Genomic DNA, 18,241 nt, shown 5'->3' with positions numbered 1-18,241 from the left:
AATTACTTTCATTAATATCTTACAACGTGCTATTAAGTGTATAATTACTTAACATGATCCTTTATTGCTTTTACGACAACGTTTTGAACGAGCTATGTTTGTCGGTACACGTTTAACTCTGGTCATAATCGAAATATTATGACTACGAAATACTAATTGTTATTTTATAATAACAATTACTTGGGTTTTTGGATGCTTAATTACGCTTAGTAATTTACTAGAGCATACTAGTTAGTCTTGTTGGACTTTCTACCTTGTTGGACTTTAGCCCACCCTACTCTAGCTAGTGGACTATTTAATTAGCCCAATTATTAATGACCAGTGACTCAATTATCATTATTCTTAATGTTGCATGAGATCCTAACATAAGCACCAACTTTAGACAACCATTAACCAAAAAGCAAAAGTTTGTCTCCCTTGTCCCCCCACCAAAACCAACGGCCTAAGGAGCCTCCCCACACCCATTTTCACTATAAATACAAGCCTTAGTTCACCCATTTCACAGTTGATCTCATTCACAAATTACACACTTACTCTCTTATTTTTTCTCTAGTCTTTCTCACTCTAAAAAGTGTAAGTATTAAATTTTCTTTCTCTTCTTCTTCTTCTACTAGTCACGAAATCATCATCATCTTCATAAGATCAAGCTCTTTAGCTTTTTGATCTTGTTATATCTTGTAGATTCAAACATGGATTTGAATCCTTCAAGAATATGGAAGGTTCAAGCTTTCTAGCTTTGAATCTTCACTTATTTTGTAGATCTAGATCTTTTTAGCTTTTAATCTTTTTATTTTGTTGTAAAGATTCAAACTTGTGTTTGTAATCTTCATGTAACTTAAAGATCCAAGCTTTATGCTTCAAGATCTTCAAAGACACCAAAGCTTCAAGCTTTCTAGCTTTGTAATCTCATGACTTGTGTGAAAAGGATCCAAGCTCTCTAGCTTAGGGATCCATTACTTTGTTTGATCAAGTTTATGTTCATACTTGTTTAATTGAATGAAAGTTTGTAGCTTTTGTTGTAGATAGAATTTGTGTTTGTGTTAAGACTAAGAATATGATGTAACCTTGGTTCATCATCCTTCCAACTCTCTTGAGTTGAATCCTTACTTAGTCTTATTACTTTGTGTGTTGAAGGTTAAATCTTGGTCAAAGTGATGCTACCACATCATTGAGTTGTACACTTGAAGCTACAAGCATCAAGGGTGAGAACCATGATGAGCATCAAGCACCAAGAATCCCACCCGAGCACTTGTTTATTGATTTCAGGGTCTGATCAGGCTCCTGGGCTAATGGAAAAGTTGATTTCCAGATAGTTCGGTTCGAGTAGATGACTTTTCATTTAAGACTCACCTAAATCCAAGATACGGTTTAGGATTTATAGCCCTTTTAAAACCACTACACCCTTGTAACGTTGTGCTGAAATTTCTGACCTACTCGCACTTAAACCATCGCCACGTTCAAACGAAGACGAGTTTGGCTCTGGAAATTGGTCAGCAATTAGAGGACTCACATACGGAGCCATAGCCACTGACTATGCATCTTTTCGATTTACATAAACGTCGTAGAAGCTGATCAAATTCAGCCTATTGTTTCGATCTCTATACTTGTTAAACTTACTTAGCTTTTACGATGATGAATGATGATGATGATGATGACACTTAAACTTATTTTATGCACTTTTAAACTTATGGGGACAACATACTGACCTAGTGACCTTTGACTTAGGTTGACGACCTTTCGGACCGATTTACTACTTGCATACTTTTCGTATCGACTATTACTGCTTATACACTGTGAGTTATAGCATCCCTTTTTACTTTTTACTATTTTTGGGACTGAGAATACATGCGCCTTTTATGTTTTACTTACTTGACACAAGTACTTAAACTTTACATATGTGTGGGTTATATAACGGCATAAACTTTCCCCTTAGCTCGGTAACGTTTAATCATTGGTTTTCTAACCATGAACGCGAATCTTAGATATGGATCCATAGGGTTTGACATCCCCACTCGGGCTAGTCGCGTTAGCATTTAACGGGTGTTTAATACTTCGAGGACATACGCACTCGCCAGGTGTACTTTTAGTGGTGATATATTATATTTACGTTAAGTTAGTTACCAAGTGCCCACGGATAAACATATACTTTTCATACTATTTTGAAACGAGATCTCGTAGTCTACATTATATTGTTGTCTATTAAAACTATAGCCACCAACATTCGTGTTGATATTTTTAGCATGTTTTTCTCAGGTGCTTAGACGTTGTTGCTACTGCTGTTAGACTGCTGTTAGACTTGCTGTTAGACCTGCTGTTATAGCATTTAACGGGTAGGTACTGTGATGACCCGGAAATTTCCAACCAAATTTAAACTTGATCTTTATATTATTTCGACACGATGAGCAAAGTCTATTAAACCAAGTTCCCAAAATGTTTGAACCATTATTCATGAATGCATTGACCTTTGACCATTTTCGACGATTCACGAACAATTGTGTGTAAATAAATAAGTAAATAAATATGTAGAGTAATATACAAAATAATTAAAATGATTACAATAAATATATAAATATATAAATATATATATATATATATATATATATATATATATATATATATATATATATATATATATATATATATATATATATATATATATATATATATATATATATATATATATCCGCCCCTACCTCAATTTCTGCATTCTAGTTCTATTCTTTTATCAACCCAACTTATTATATTCACAATTCCCTTTTGAATTATATTACTCGATGATTCCCCACATGGATACTATTTTTGTTTTAGAATATCAACTTTACATATGAAGACATACAGAATGATATGCCCCTCCGATATGCCCCTCCTCTGTATATATTTCCGTACTTTCTTTTGTCCAAGAACAAACACCATCCCGTGTTGTTACAAATACTTTGAAAAGAATCCTATGTTACTGTTTTTATGGATATTTCTTCTCATTCTATCAATCATATATATATACAAGTATATCGTCACTACCAACCATCTTGTTCACTAATGTGTTTTACTTTCATTCGATTACCAATACCAAATCATCATCAATTTGTCACTAACCCCCACTTACTTTAACTTTTGACAAATGCATATATACATACATCACATGATTTATCCTAAAGAAAAAGCAAGTCTGAAAACAATCATTCTTGCTATTATTATTATCATATGTATATAAAATTAAAATATGTGGGGCTAGTTTTCTTGTTAGCTTGCATGAACTAAAATGAAATATAGATGCATTCACGTGGCTTTGTCATCCACCACCACACCACAATTTTTTTTCCATTTGTCTTTTGTTGATAATAGATATTATCTTCATTACAAATACTACTTCATTTATTGATGCTATCAAGAACATACAAATATAGTTTACAACTTTATAAGATCATCGAACCATTACTATACCATTTTGGTTTTGATTATTCGCTGCCTACTATGTTCGATCCTCACCAACACGAGAGACCATCACAAGATGCTACTATATTCGGTTGTCGCACCAACTGCCACTCAACAACCACCATTGGAGACCAACTGCGGTTGTTGTTGTGCAACCAAGATCACCACCCTTATTACCGTAACCATTATCATCTTTACCCTGTGCAATTCATCGATCATCATAACAACCATCACGAACCCATTTTTTACTGTTGCTGCTGTGTTGTTTCTTGCCCGATCACCACTCAAAAACCAAAACCCATTTACTACTCACTTTTACTTCTGGACCGGTTAAAACCAAACAACCATAACAACCATAAAACCATCGAAGCTCATATCACCACCAACACGAAACCTTAATCATGCTGTACATATTTCTGTTTCTTTTTGATGTTCAAACCAAACCACCACATGAAACTCACATTTGATCAACCACATTCATCAACCACAACCACTAATCGCCACTCATCTCGTTTATTTTTGTTTCCTATCAAGTAATAACACCCATCACCCTCACTATCTTTTGATCAAACCATCACGACCCGAAATCACTCACTCTCACTCATCCTCTCTCTCATTTCCTCTCTTTACAAAAACCCGCTGCTTCATCATTTATCTTCTGTTTGCAAACAATTACTTGTCGCGATTCATTGTTGCTACAACCATTTTGTTTACACCATCACAACCCATATAATACTTATCACCTTCAACAATCAACTCATTTAAATAGGCTGCTATTTTCCTTTTAAGGTGACGAATAGAAAATGAAATGGATACGTTTAAGATGATCATGATGATGAGTGTTATGAGTTATATAGAGATGATAAGGAACCGTAAGAATTAGAGAATGATTTCGATTGATTGATAACTAATAATGATGATGCCAATTAGATATTAAGTTGATTTTAAAAGCATAATAAAGGCAAAGTAGTTGGGTGTTTTCTTTGTTGATAACTGGCAAATTAGAACAAGTAATCCCACTTGTTTAAAAAAAAAAAAAAAAAGAAATCGTTTGTATATGGTTTAATGGGCCGCCTCATTTCTTTTTATATTAAAAACCATATCATTTTTTTTTTTGTGGTGGGCCGTGTTATTTGGCTAAAAATTCGGCTTATGTAATTGGGCTGAAATGGTACAGTTAGTTAGATGATCGAATAGGAGGAATGATGATAATTTGAAGTTAACGAAGATGAAATAGAATCGAATATCGGTTATTTACATTAATATCTGATATGACATCAGAAAAACATAAATGGTTGGATGGTGAGGAGGGTTGGTGTTATACGAAGGGTCGTGAGTTCGAGCCTGGGCTATGACATTTATTTCTTTTTAAGCTCTTTAAGGTAGTCTTCTTTTATTTATTATTATTATTATTATTATTATTATTATTATTATTATTATTATTATTATTATTATTATTATTATTATTATTATTATTATTATTATTATTATTATTATTATTATTATTATTATTATTATTACTATTGTTAGTATTGTTAGATTATTTATTATTATTAACAAAATTACATCATAAATATTAGTATTATCATTAAACGTTATTAGTATTATCATTACAAACAATTTTTATTATTAGTATTATCTTTATCATTAATATTAAAATTATTATTATTATTATTATTAGAATTATCATAATTTTTATCATAATTAGTATTATTTTTATCATTATTATTATTAGTACTATTAATATATCAAATGAAGATTTTCTATATAAAAATATACTTATGACATAAAATCTAATCATATTAATACTTTTGTAATAAATGTTAATTATCTATGTAAAGATTAAATATATCTAATTAAGTTATTAATAAATCATATGATATAAAATAACGAATAAAATCATTAATAATATATATAATTGTTCGATTACCATTACATGTATTAATATACATGATTGAATAATAGGTTCGTGAATCCAAAGGCCAACCCTGCATGTTTCAATATAGTTATATGTGTTTATACTACAAAATACAGTATGGTGAGTTTCATTTAATCCCTTTTTACTCATTACATTTTTAGGCTGAGAATACATGCAAATGCTTTATTAACTGTTTTACAATATTTATATGCGTGAGTTTCATTTGCTCCCCTTTTACTCTTTACATTTTTGAGGCTGAGAATACATGCAAATACTTTATTAACTGTTTTTACAATATTTATATGCGTGAGTTTCATTATTCCCTTTTTATATATATTTTTGGGCTGAGAATACATGCAATGTTTTAATAACTATTTTACAATATTTATATGCGTGAGTTTCATTACTCCCTTTTTATATATATTTTTGGGACTGAGAATACATGCGCTGCTTTTATAAATGTTTTACGATATAGACACAAGTAATTGAAACTACATTCTATGGTTGAATTATCGAAGTCGAATATACCCCTTTTTATTAAGTCTGGTAATCTAAGAATTAGGGAACAGACACCCTAATTGACGCGAACTCTAAAGATAGATCTATCGGGCCCAACAAGCCCCATCCAAAGTACCGGATGCTTTAGTACTTCGAAATTTATATCATGTCCGAAGGAGGATCCCGGAATGATGGGGATATTCTTATATGCATATTGTGAATGTCGATTACCAGGTGTTCAATCCATATGAATGATATTTTTGTCTCTATGCATGGGACGTATATTTAAGAGAAATGGAAATATGAAATCTTGTGGTCTATTAAAATGATGGAAATGATTATTTATGTTAAACTAATGAACTCACCAACCTTTTGGTTGACACTTTAAAGCATGTTTATTCTCAGGTACGAAAGAAATCTTCCGCTGTGCATTTGCTCATTTTAGGGGTATTACTTGGAGTCATTCATGACATATTTCAAAAGACGTTGCATTCGAGTCGTCGAGTTCATCAAGATTATTATTAAGTCAATTATAGTTGGATATATTATGAAATGGTATGCATGTCGTCAACTTTTGATGTAAAGCAAGTTTGTCTTTTAAAAACGAATGCAATGTTTGTAAAATGTATCATATAGAGGTCAAGTACCTCGCGATGTAATCAACTATTGTGAGTCGTTTGTAATCGATATGGACTTTGTCCAGATGGATTAGGACGGGTCATTACACACCATATTTGATTGGATTAGCCAGCATTTATGTATCTAGGGTGCTCAAGGAGAAAGATAATACGGCTTGGTTTAAAGATCTACGAGTTGACATGAACGTGGTATGATATCTACTATATATGTAGAGACCCGTCCTAATCCATCCGGACGAAGTCCATATCGATTACAAACGATTCACAACAGTGGATTACACCGCGAGGTAATTGACCTTGATGTTATGCGAGGTGTATATAAAATAGCTTATATTTTTACAACGAAATACTATTAAATACGATACAATTTTACACAAGATATTTATTTATTTAGAGAATGGATATACCTAAACCTTGCTACAACACTATAGGCAGTGTACCTAATCGTAGAGTAGTGTAGTTTTTAGTAAGTCCGGTTCGTTCCACAGGGAATCTTTTTCACAAAGCTTAACGCTATATTAGTTTAAATTTATAAAAATACAAATATATATATATATAAGTAATATTATTATTATAAAGGGGAGTTTTTACCGTTTAATGATCGGTTTGTCGATTTTAAAACTTTAGTCGCAGTTAAAACCAAATGTAAAATATTAAATAAATAAAAGACTTAATTTAAAGCGTAAACTAAATAACGATAATGAAATTGCGAATAATAAAAGTGCGATAAAATAAACTTGCGATAATTAAAAAGTACGATAATTAAAAGTGTAATTAAATATAATAAATAAAAATGCGATAATTAGAAGTGCAATTAAATATAAAATAAAGGAAATTAAATATGAAATAAAAGAATTATGCTTATTTAAACTTCCGTAATCATGATGTTTGACGTGTTGATTTTAGTTTTATTCCCATGGGTTAATTGTCCTTTGTCATGGATTATCTAATATGTTCGTCTAGTTTTTGTCCATAACAGTCCATCAGTCATAAATATAAAGTGCGAGTGTCCTTGTCAAATTATCCTTATACCCGAAGTTAAATATTCCAACTAATTTGGGGACTTAAACTGTAACAAGATTTTAATACTTTGTTTAATAATTACACCAGGATGTCGACTGAGTGTAACCCAAGATTTTAATACTTTGTTAACAATTATGCCAAGTGTCCTTGTACATAATTTCACCCCTGTTTTAATAATTCTAGTGGCTATTAATCCATTCCCGTGTCTGGTTAAATGAACGATTATTCGTACATATAAATACCCCGCCCATCGTGTCCGATTGAGTGTATATGGTTATTTATAGGGACGTTCAATTGTAAATCTTTATATTAAAATTAACAAACTATCATTTAGTTAAACAAATATAAAGCCCATTAATAGCCCATAGTCTAATTTCCACAAGTGTCGTTCTTTTGTCCAAACCCCAATTATGGTACAAAGCCCAATTACCCAATTTTAGTAATTAGCCCAACATCATGATTACTTCGTTTTAAATAAGCATAATAATAACTTAGCTACGAGACATTAAATTAAAAAGGTTGAACATAACTTACAATGATTAAAAATAGCGTAGCGTTACACGGACAGAATTTCGACTTACACCCTTACAACATTCGCTAACATACCCTTATTATTAGGATTAAAATTAAAATTAAAATTAAAATATAAATTATAAATATAAATTATAAATATAAATATTACGTATAGATAGATGGATGGATATATATTGATATTAAAATTCGTCGAACTGCGTTGGCTTTTATAGGCATTTTCATTTTTTTGGGGCTCCGCGAGTCGCAGCTCTTTTAGCCTTCGAACTCCGCAAGTCGCGGAGTTCATTTTTACAGCTCATTCAGCCTTGGCTCTTTGTTTGCCGACGATTTTAAATAATAATATAATATATATATAATTTTTAAGAATTATTTATATATTATATTATATTCATGTGCATAATTGACTTGTAATTTTTAGTCCGTTGCGTCGAGCGTTGAGAGTTGACTCTGGTCCTGGTTCCGGATTTTTGAACGTCCTTGCGTACAATTTAATATCTTGTACTTTGCGTTTTGAATCTTGTACTCTTGTAATTTTGAGACGTTTCTTATCAATAATTGGAACCTCATTGATTGCATTTTGTACTTTTGAGCTTTTTGGTCGTTTGCGTCTTCAATTCGTCGAATCTGTCTTTTTTCTTCACCTTTTATTATTTAAACGAATATCACTTTTAAATAGAACAATTGCAACTAAAAGCTTGTCTTTCTTGAGGAATAATGCTATGAAATATATGTTCGTTTTTAGCATTATCAAATATTCTCACACTTGAGCGTTGCTTGTCCTCAAGCAATATAGTCTTGAAATACTAGAAACACTTCTTTATTCTTCACACTTTGTACATCAGTGATTTCTATACGGCGGTATAAACAATGGTAGTAACGATATGGTTTACAGTCCCACATGACTATAAAATTTAGATCCATTAAGGAAATTGGATCTTTATGAAAACATTTGATCTTTTGAAAATTAAATCTAGTTTTTACCCTAGATAAGTTTTCCGAAATAACCCTTCACCGGTGTTTGCAAATTCTTTTTTTTGTGTGGGTTTGGTGGGTTTCAGATTTGAAAATTTTAGCTCAAAACTTGCGGTTTTGTGTCACCCACTTGCTAACCTTGTATTAGGAAAGCAACACGTCCAGTATACTTGCTCTGTATATTACCTTTCGGTAAACTACGGTCCGGTTGTAAAGGAAAGCGTTGAACAAGCAACTGTTAAGGCAATGTCCCCTGACATGCTTTTAATTATGGTCTATAACGTGTCGGACGCAATTACTATCCTTGGTAAGAGCAATAGTAAAGCTCACCCTTATGATTTTTAGGTCTGGCACAAGGTCCTGTCTTTAACCATGCTATGCAACCACCGTTCTTACGGTTGACACCCGATTTGGTTCAGGTGACCTAATGAATTCTAGGTGAATTCCTAGGATTTTACGTTCAATGGTAATGAACGCATTGAAAATGGGTTTTCAGAAAACAAATCGGTTTGTAATTTTGATCAAAATATTTTCTCGTTCATGCTCGAGTTTAGATATCATTGAATTCCATGAGTTTGTAATTCTCAATCTTTAAGGTCAATCTATAGGATTGAGTAATATCAGTCTTAAAAGCTGATTTTTAATCTTTAAGGAGATTATCCTTTCTGGGGATCTGATTCATTAGTCTTATCCAGCTAATTTGCACGGTGCCCCCCCCCCCCCATTTTACGAGATAAATCCTTCTCATGGTTAGGATAAATCTGACCACTTGGCGACCCTGTTTTATGCTGAGGTCCGTGGATTTCCTGCTGATTTTAGTGATGACTTTTCTAGATTTTTCGTCAACCTACAGCTGGTCTGGACGACAACTCCCTGACCTAAATCAAGAAGCGCGTTTCTTTTTCGGAAGACTTTACTTCCTTTTAATGATGGAATTGATTCATCGTGTAGATCCATCTCTTCTTTTCTTTCATTGGGTAAAAAAGTTTAGTTTAGTCCAAAGCAAAATTATTTTCAGTTACTTGTTACAGAAATATGTGACATATGTTTAAAATATCTTGGTAAATTTTCCCACACTTGGCTTTTTATTTTCCTTTTTATTGTCCTCTATTCCATTTGAAATGAATTTTAACATTTTGGTTTGTTTCTCAATTTATGTCCTTTCTGAGGTAACAATAATTTCGGTGTTAAAACCTAGTTTTATCGTTCATAAATATATAAACATGATTTTGAGTTCATTTAATTGAAATTTTACTAGAATTGGGTAGTCAGTATATAAGACTAGGGCTGTTCTTTATTATCAGAGAGCACTAGATTCTAATACAACTACTACTTTACTAGTATTTCTAATGGTAACCAAGTGTATAAAGTAAAAATTTTAAAATCCGAAAGAATTTAACCCCTTCCCACACTTAAGATCTTGCAATGCCCTCATTTGCAAGAAATCAGTAACAATTTAAATTATTGAGGGTGATTTGTGTGAAAATGATTAAATTTTACCAAAGTTTCCAAACATATTTGTGTTTGTGTTGAATGATAAATGGTGCACGTCATTTGTTCATTCCGTCTTGTTGTTATATCACATTTATTTTGCATCTTGTCGTCAAAATTAGTTGCTTTTGCTGAACTTAATGCCAGTCTTTGAAAATGCGTTGTTTTACCATGTTGTGTACATAAGATAAACTGCAAACATATATACATATTTTTGAAGTTTGGTATATTACCCCACATTCAAAAATTATTAAAATCTAATAATAAAAGTTAGAAAATTATAAAAACTATTACAATATTAACATAAGTATTAAATGTATCAACATTACAAATTATAAAATAAATAAAACTAAGTAGACTAGGGATGATACTGATACCAGTAGGGGTTCCATGCATAACCATATGTGTTATAAAATGCTTCGGCTGGGTTATACGTAGGATACGGTGGTTGGATCTCTATAGACCAGGGAGGAAATACGGGCGATAGAGTAGGAATATAGTTTCTACCTATTTGTTAGCAATAAGCTATGATTTGGTTTTGATGAACTTGCCAATCTTCAAATGCTCGATGTCTAGCATTTTCGTACTCTTGTGAAGCTATAAACCTTTGCATTTCTGTCATTTCATTTCCCCCTCCCACATTACCTGGCAGTTGGTTTCTCTCAACTTGTGGATGTCTACCATTATATCGTACTGCAGCGCTATTTCGCCTCTTCAAAACCTTCGCACCATGGTATACATTTAAACCTATTGTATCGCGGGGTTCTGGTTCTTCGACTAATAATCCCCCCCGACTTATATCCACACCGAGATATTCAGCAATCAAAGTAATAAATATACCACCTCCTATTATGCTATGCGGTCTCATCCCCCTAACCATAGCTGATAAATAATAACTCACACAATAAGGTATACTTACAGCGCTTTGTGGGTCTCGAATACACATGTGGTAAAACAAATCCTGTTCATTTACCTTTTCCTTGTTCTTACCTCGTTGTGTAATCGAATTGGCTAAAAATCAATGAATTACTCTTAACTCTGCTCTATCTATATCCAAATAAGAGTAATTTCTCCCTTTAAATCGGTGATGGCTAGTCATTTGACTCCATACACCATGCGTATCAAAATTTTCGTCTATCTTTCTACCATTTAGTATCAACCCTCTACAATCGGCAGATGCTAACTCCTCAGGCGTATATATACGTAAAGCCTGAGCCATGTCTAGTAAAGACATGTGGCGCATCGAACCTCCTAACAAAAATCTAATAAAAGATCGATCGGTTAAACTAGCTACCCGATCATTTATTTCTATACTACACAACAATTCTTCACACCATACTTTATATACAGGTCTACGCATGTTGAATAAACGTACCCAATCGTTAAAAGTAGAATTACCATACCTCTGTGTAAGTAATTCCCTAATTGGCCCGGCCAATTCTACAGCTTCTAATGGTCCCCATTCTATGACCCTAGGTACTTCAACAGCTTTAGAATGAAGAGTATGCAAACCCCTTTGGTATTTTGGATAATCTATCCAAAGCCTGTCAAATCTCAGGTTCGGGTGCAAATCTTCCAAGTGCATATCAGAAAATGTCATGACTGGATGAGGTATATCTTGTTTGTAGTAGTTATCCACCTCCTGTTATTCCGTATTCTAAGCAGGAGCATTGCGAGCTTGGGATGAAGATTCACCTCTTTCAGTCTGCAAAACACATCAAACACAATTTTTGTGCATCCAAATATGCATTAGTGTCAGTAAAATCATCAATCAAAATAATTACAATGACATGATCAATTTATATCAAACTTAAGCTCATTTTCATATTTTCACCAAATCTACACTTTTTCAAATAAGCATATACGAAAATGTTCGCCAAGTTCATAAGCATTCAACTCAAATAACATGTCAAAATAATCATTACTAGCAATTAAACAAGTTTCAAATGGCATTATCTCTCAAAAATCAAGTTCATAAATTTTAGACTTGAAAAAGTCCACTTTAATTCTCAAAATCATGTTTAGGCTCAAAGTTTGGATCATTTAACTACCTAAACATGTTACACTACTTAATTTAGCAACAATTCATGACAAAAATCGGCCATAACCTGTTTATATCAAAAAGCCCCAAATTGCTCAAGAACACAAACCCTAGATTACTCAAAATTTGAAGTTTAAGGCTTCTAATCATGTTAAATAGCATCAATCTAGGTTATACAAGCATAATACATAAACAATTTAAGCATAATTACACTAAAAAGCATCAAAATCGAATTGGAAAAAAAATTGCTCAAGAACACTAATTTTCGGATTAAATGGTGTTTAGGTGTAGAAATTTACCGTTTTTCTTGAGTAATTCCTTGATAGAATCCTTCTTAACATGATTTTAGTAAAAGATTTGATGAAAAACGGTCAAAAATTGCGAATTTGGGAGTGGTTTTGTGTGTATTTTGCAGTATTTTGGTGTTGGTTGTGCACAAACTGATCTGTTCGGCTGTTTATATTTTTTTTCTATATTTTGCATTCTCCGCGAGTCACGGCATATTTACCCTTCAAACTCCGCGACTCGCGGTGTTTGGTTTTTTTTTTTTTTTTTTTTTTTTTTTTTTTTTTTTTTTTATAAAACCTTATACTTCATACAACTTATAATTAATTAAATTCTAAAAATTTGTTTTTCTTTGTTTTAGGACGAGGTCGTTTCGGATCGATGTCCTAGTCCGTCCCTCGACAAAATTTTAAAATTTGTCAATTCAAAGCGCGGTTTTAAAAGTAAAGATTTTTGGGTTTTTTTTTTATGTTTTTGGCATACTTTAGTTTAATAAGATTAAAAATAATGATAATAAAAGTTCTCGTCCCTCCCTCGGGTAAAGCAATTTCGGTTCAAAGACCTAGTCTTCAACTTACGACGAATTTTAAAAATCATATTTTTAACTTAACGAAATAAAGTAAATTTTTGTTTTTAAATTCACACCAAACTTAAATTTAAAATGCATAAAATTAAAAATTCAAACCAAACTTAATTAAAAATTCATATTATAAATTCACACCAAACTTATATTTAATTTTGTTGTTATACATACAAACTTATATTAAAAATATTAAAAATTTTCAAATATTGACAAACTTAAATATATTGATTTTACAAAGTTCACAATATTAATTTAAGATTTATATATTAATTTTAAAAACATGGTAAAAATAAAATTAAAAATCTTTTTGGCTTTTATCCCACTTTAATCAATCAAATATTATCAAAAATATGCGCCCCTCTTTTCGGTAAAGTAATTTCGGTTCCATAACCTAATTTAACTCATGACGAATTTTTGAAATATTTTAGGTTGATTGATTAAAGATATTTATACCTTAAGAATAAACGTTAAATTTCGCCGTGATGTAATAAATTTTTGAATGATATCAATAATTTCGGTCGCCAAACCTAATTTTATTCAATACCAATTTAATACTTTATAGCGAACAAATTAGCGTTTATTATCAAAAGGTTAAAAATAAAAATAAAAAATAAAAACTGTACAGACTTACCTGTGAGATAGTATTCTTAGTTATATGATCTATCCCATTCATAAGATAGTCGGTTTAATTGGTTTTCCATGGCTACATAGGCGTAACCTCGAGCATTCAGTGTTTTTTCTTCTAAACATATGAACGGTCCGTCTCTGCATAAAGTAACAAATTCGGTATTTGAATAGGTTTGATTATTTGAACATTTACCTCCATGTGACCATTTTCCGCATTTGTGACATCTTTCAAGGTGTCGTGCTCTTCTTTTCGCTGCGGATTTTGATTTTCCTTTATCAAATTGTAACTTATTATCTTCGCATCTGGATTCTTTTCTTACTCCGTCCAATCTTTCTCTGATTACTGATACTATTTCACTCGGAAGTGTGTCATTATTACGTTTAGTGATCAAAGTGTGTAGCATTAGACCATGGTTTAGTTCACAGGCAGTCTTCATTTCGTAAAAACCTAAAAAAAATAAAAATTCAGAATGGGGGGAGAAGACTAGTTCTTTAGGGTCTGCTAGGGAAAGACCATTCGGGTTTCATTTTCGAGAACTACACGAAAACAGACAATCTAACTTTAACAGAAATACATATTATCCTTTAAAGACTTGATTCTCCCCACACTTAGTTAGCTGTGGTATCGAAATTGTGATTAACTTCATTGTCGAATTCCATCGGACTATCTATGTAGTGTTTAACTCTGTGACCATTAACTTTAAATTCAATCCCATTTGAATTTATTAATTCTACTGTTCTGTATGGGAAAACTCTTTTGACTATGAATGGTCCAGACCATCTTGATTTCAATTTTCCAGGAAATAGCTTGAATCGTGAATTGAAAAGAAGAACTCTGTCTCCTTCTTTAAATTCTTTTAAACTTCTGATTCTTTTATCATGCCATTTCTTCGTTCTTTCCTTATAGATTAACGAATTTTCGTATGCTTCATGTCTTAATTCTTCTAATTCATTTAGTTGACTTAATCGTAGACGTCCAGCTTCATGTATATCAAGATTACATGTCTTCAAAGCCCAAAATGCTTTGTGTTCAATTTCTACAGGAAGATGACATGCTTTTCCATAAACAAGTCTAAAAGGTGTGGTTCCAATTGGAGTTTTGTAGGCTGTTCTAAAAGCCCAGAGTGCATCCTCCAATTTAATGGACCATTCCTTCGGATTTGATCCTACGGTTTTCTCTAGAATACGTTTTAAAGCTCGGTTGGTATTTTCAACTTGTCCACTTGTTTGTGGATGATATGCGGTGGAGATTTTATGAGTTACTCCATATCTTTTAAGAACTTTCTCAAGTTGATTATTACAGAAATGAGTTCCCCGATCACTTATTAAAGCTTTCGGTGTTCCAAACCTTGCAAAAAGATGTTTTAAAAAGTTGACTACAACTCGTGCATCGTTAGTTGGGAGAGCTTGTGCTTCCGCCCATTTAGATACATAATCAATGGCTACGAGAATATAGAGATTATTATGAGATTTTGGAAATGGACCCATAAAGTCAATACCCCAAATGTCAAATACTTCACATACTTGGATGACATTTTGTGGCATTTCATCACGTTGACTTATTTTTCCGGCCCTTTGACATGCATCACAGGATTTGCAAAGAAGGTGTGCGTCTTTGTAAATTGTAGGCCAATAGAATCCAGCATCGTAAACTTTTCTTGCTGTTAGTTGAGGCCCATAGTGCCCTCCTGTTGGTCCTGTGTGACAATGGTTTAAAATTTTACTAGCTTCATCTCCGAATACACATCGGCGTATTATTCCATCTGGACAACTTTTAAATACATGTGGATATTCCCAGAAATAGTGTTTTATATCACTGAAGAATTTCTTTCGTTTTTGGTACGATAATCCTTTTTCAAGGAATCCACATACTAAATAGTTTGCATAGTCTGCAAACCATGGAATTTCATTATAATCTATCTTCAATAGATATTCATCAGGAAAGTTGTCTTGTATGGCCGATTCATTTAGAACTTCTAATTCGGGATTTTCAAGACGAGAAAGATGATCAGCGGCGAGATTTTCTGCTCCTCTTTTATCTCGGATTTCAATATCGAACTCTTGTAAGAGTAAGATCCAACGGATTAATCTTGGTTTAGCATCTTGTTTCAAAAATAGGTATCTAAGAGCAGAATGGTCGGTATAGACCACCGTTTTTGCTAGAACGAGATATGATCGAAATTTGTCAAAAGCAAAGACAATAGCAAGGAGTTCTTTTTCAGTAGTTATGTAATTTGTGTGTGCTCCTTGTAACGTCTTACTAGCATAATATATAGGTTGAAATCTTTTTTCAATCCTTTGTCCTAAAACGGCTCCCATTGCAAAATCACTTGCATCGCACATTAGTTCAAATGGTAGATTCCAATTTGGTGTTATCATGATTGACGCATTAGTGAGTTTCTCTTTAAGAATATTAAAAGATTTAATGCATTCATCTGAAAAGATGAATGGAGCATCTTTTTCTAGGAGTTTATTCATAGGAGTGGCAATTTTAGAAAAATCTTTTATGAAACGTCGGTAAAAACCGGCATGCCCTAGAAAACTCCTAACTCCTCTAACATTGGTGGGATGTGGAAGTTTAGCAATTACATCTACTTTAGCTCTATCCACTTCAATTCCTTCTTTCGAAATTTTATGACCAAGAACGATGCCTTCTTTAACCATGAAATGGCATTTCTCCCAATTAAGAACTAGATTTGATTATTCGCATCTAATCAGCATTCGTTCAAGATTAGCTAGACATGTTTCAAATGTATCACCGAAGACTGAAAAGTCATCCATGAAAACTTCCATGCATTCATCTATCATGTCGTGAAAAATCGCCATCATACACCTTTGAAAGGTTGCAGGGGCGTTGCAAAGTCCAAATGGCATGCGTTTGTAAGCAAAAGTACCATAAGGGCACGTGAACGTGGTTTTCTCTTGATCTTCGGGTGCTATTGGAATTTGAAAATATCCGGAAAATCCATCAAGAAAACAATAGTAACTATTTCCGGCTAATCTTTCCAACATTTGATCAATGAAAGGTAAGGGAAAGTGATCTTTTCTGGTGGCGTCATTTAATTTTCTATAATCAATACATACACGCCATCCTGTTACAGTCCTAGTAGGAATAAGCTCATTTTTCTCATTTGTAATGACAGTCATGCCACCCTTCTTAGGCACGCATTGAACTGGGCTTACCCATGGACTATCAGAAATTGGATAAATTAAACCTGCATCTAGCAGTTTAATAATTTCCTTTTTAACTACATCTTGCATATTAGGATTTAGTCTTCGTTGGCGTTGCACATACGTTTTATGACCTTCTTCCATAAGGATTTTATGTGTGCAATACGAAGGACTTATTCCTTTAATATCATGAATCTTCCATGTAATGGCTGGTTTATGAGCTTTCAACACATAAATGAGTTGTGATTTCTCATTTTCAGTAAGAGAAGACGATATTATTACAAGTAATTCAGATTCACCATGTAAATAAGCGTATTCCAAATGGTTTGGAAGTGGCTTTAAATCTAATTTCGGTGGTTCTTCTATCGATGATTTATATCGATATCTGTCTTCTTCTTTTAGCATTTGAATTTCTTCTGTTGTTGGTTCATATCCATTTGCTATTAGTGTAGCTAACATTTCAGCTTCATCAATTGGTTCATTACCTTCTCCTAAAGAACATTCTCCTGTTCCTTGTAATTCTGGAAATTCTTCTAATAATTCTGCATGTGCATCTATAGTTTGAATATAATAACATGTATCATCTGCAGATTGCGGTTGTTGCATTGCTCTATCAACTGAAAAGGTAACACTCTCGTCCTCTATACTTAGGGTCAATTTCTTACCGAACACGTCTATCATTGCTTTAGCCGTGTTTAAGAATGGTCTTCCTAATATGAGAGGAACTTGAGAATCTTCTTCCATGTCCAGAACAACAAAATCTACTGGAAATACTAAAGTACCAACTTTAACTAGCATGTTCTTCATTATCCCTCTAGGATATTTTATTGATCTATCGGCTAGTTGTATGCTTATTCTTGTTGGTTTCAATTCTCCAAGGTCTAGTTTAGCGTATAGTGAATACGGCATTAGATTTATACTAGCACCTAAGTCTGCTAATGCTTCTATTGAACTAAGACTACCCAGAAAACATGGAATTGTGAAACTTCCTGGATCAGATAGTTTTTCTGGTATTTTATTCAACAGCA

At 32.7% G+C, this 18,241-nt stretch overlaps 1 pseudogene; it reads left to right on the top strand.

Moving 5' to 3' along the window:
• The window catches only part of LOC139874553 (cyclin-C1-2-like), a 56,624-nt pseudogene that overhangs the window by 28,001 nt on the left and 10,382 nt on the right, over window positions 1-18,241 (top strand).

This window comes from Rutidosis leptorrhynchoides, chromosome 11 (genome assembly GCF_046630445.1).
Source record: "Rutidosis leptorrhynchoides isolate AG116_Rl617_1_P2 chromosome 11, CSIRO_AGI_Rlap_v1, whole genome shotgun sequence".
Lineage (NCBI taxonomy): Eukaryota > Viridiplantae > Streptophyta > Magnoliopsida > Asterales > Asteraceae > Rutidosis > Rutidosis leptorrhynchoides.
Note: the sequence above shows the minus strand (reverse complement) of the source record. Positions and strands in the feature narration are given on the sequence as shown.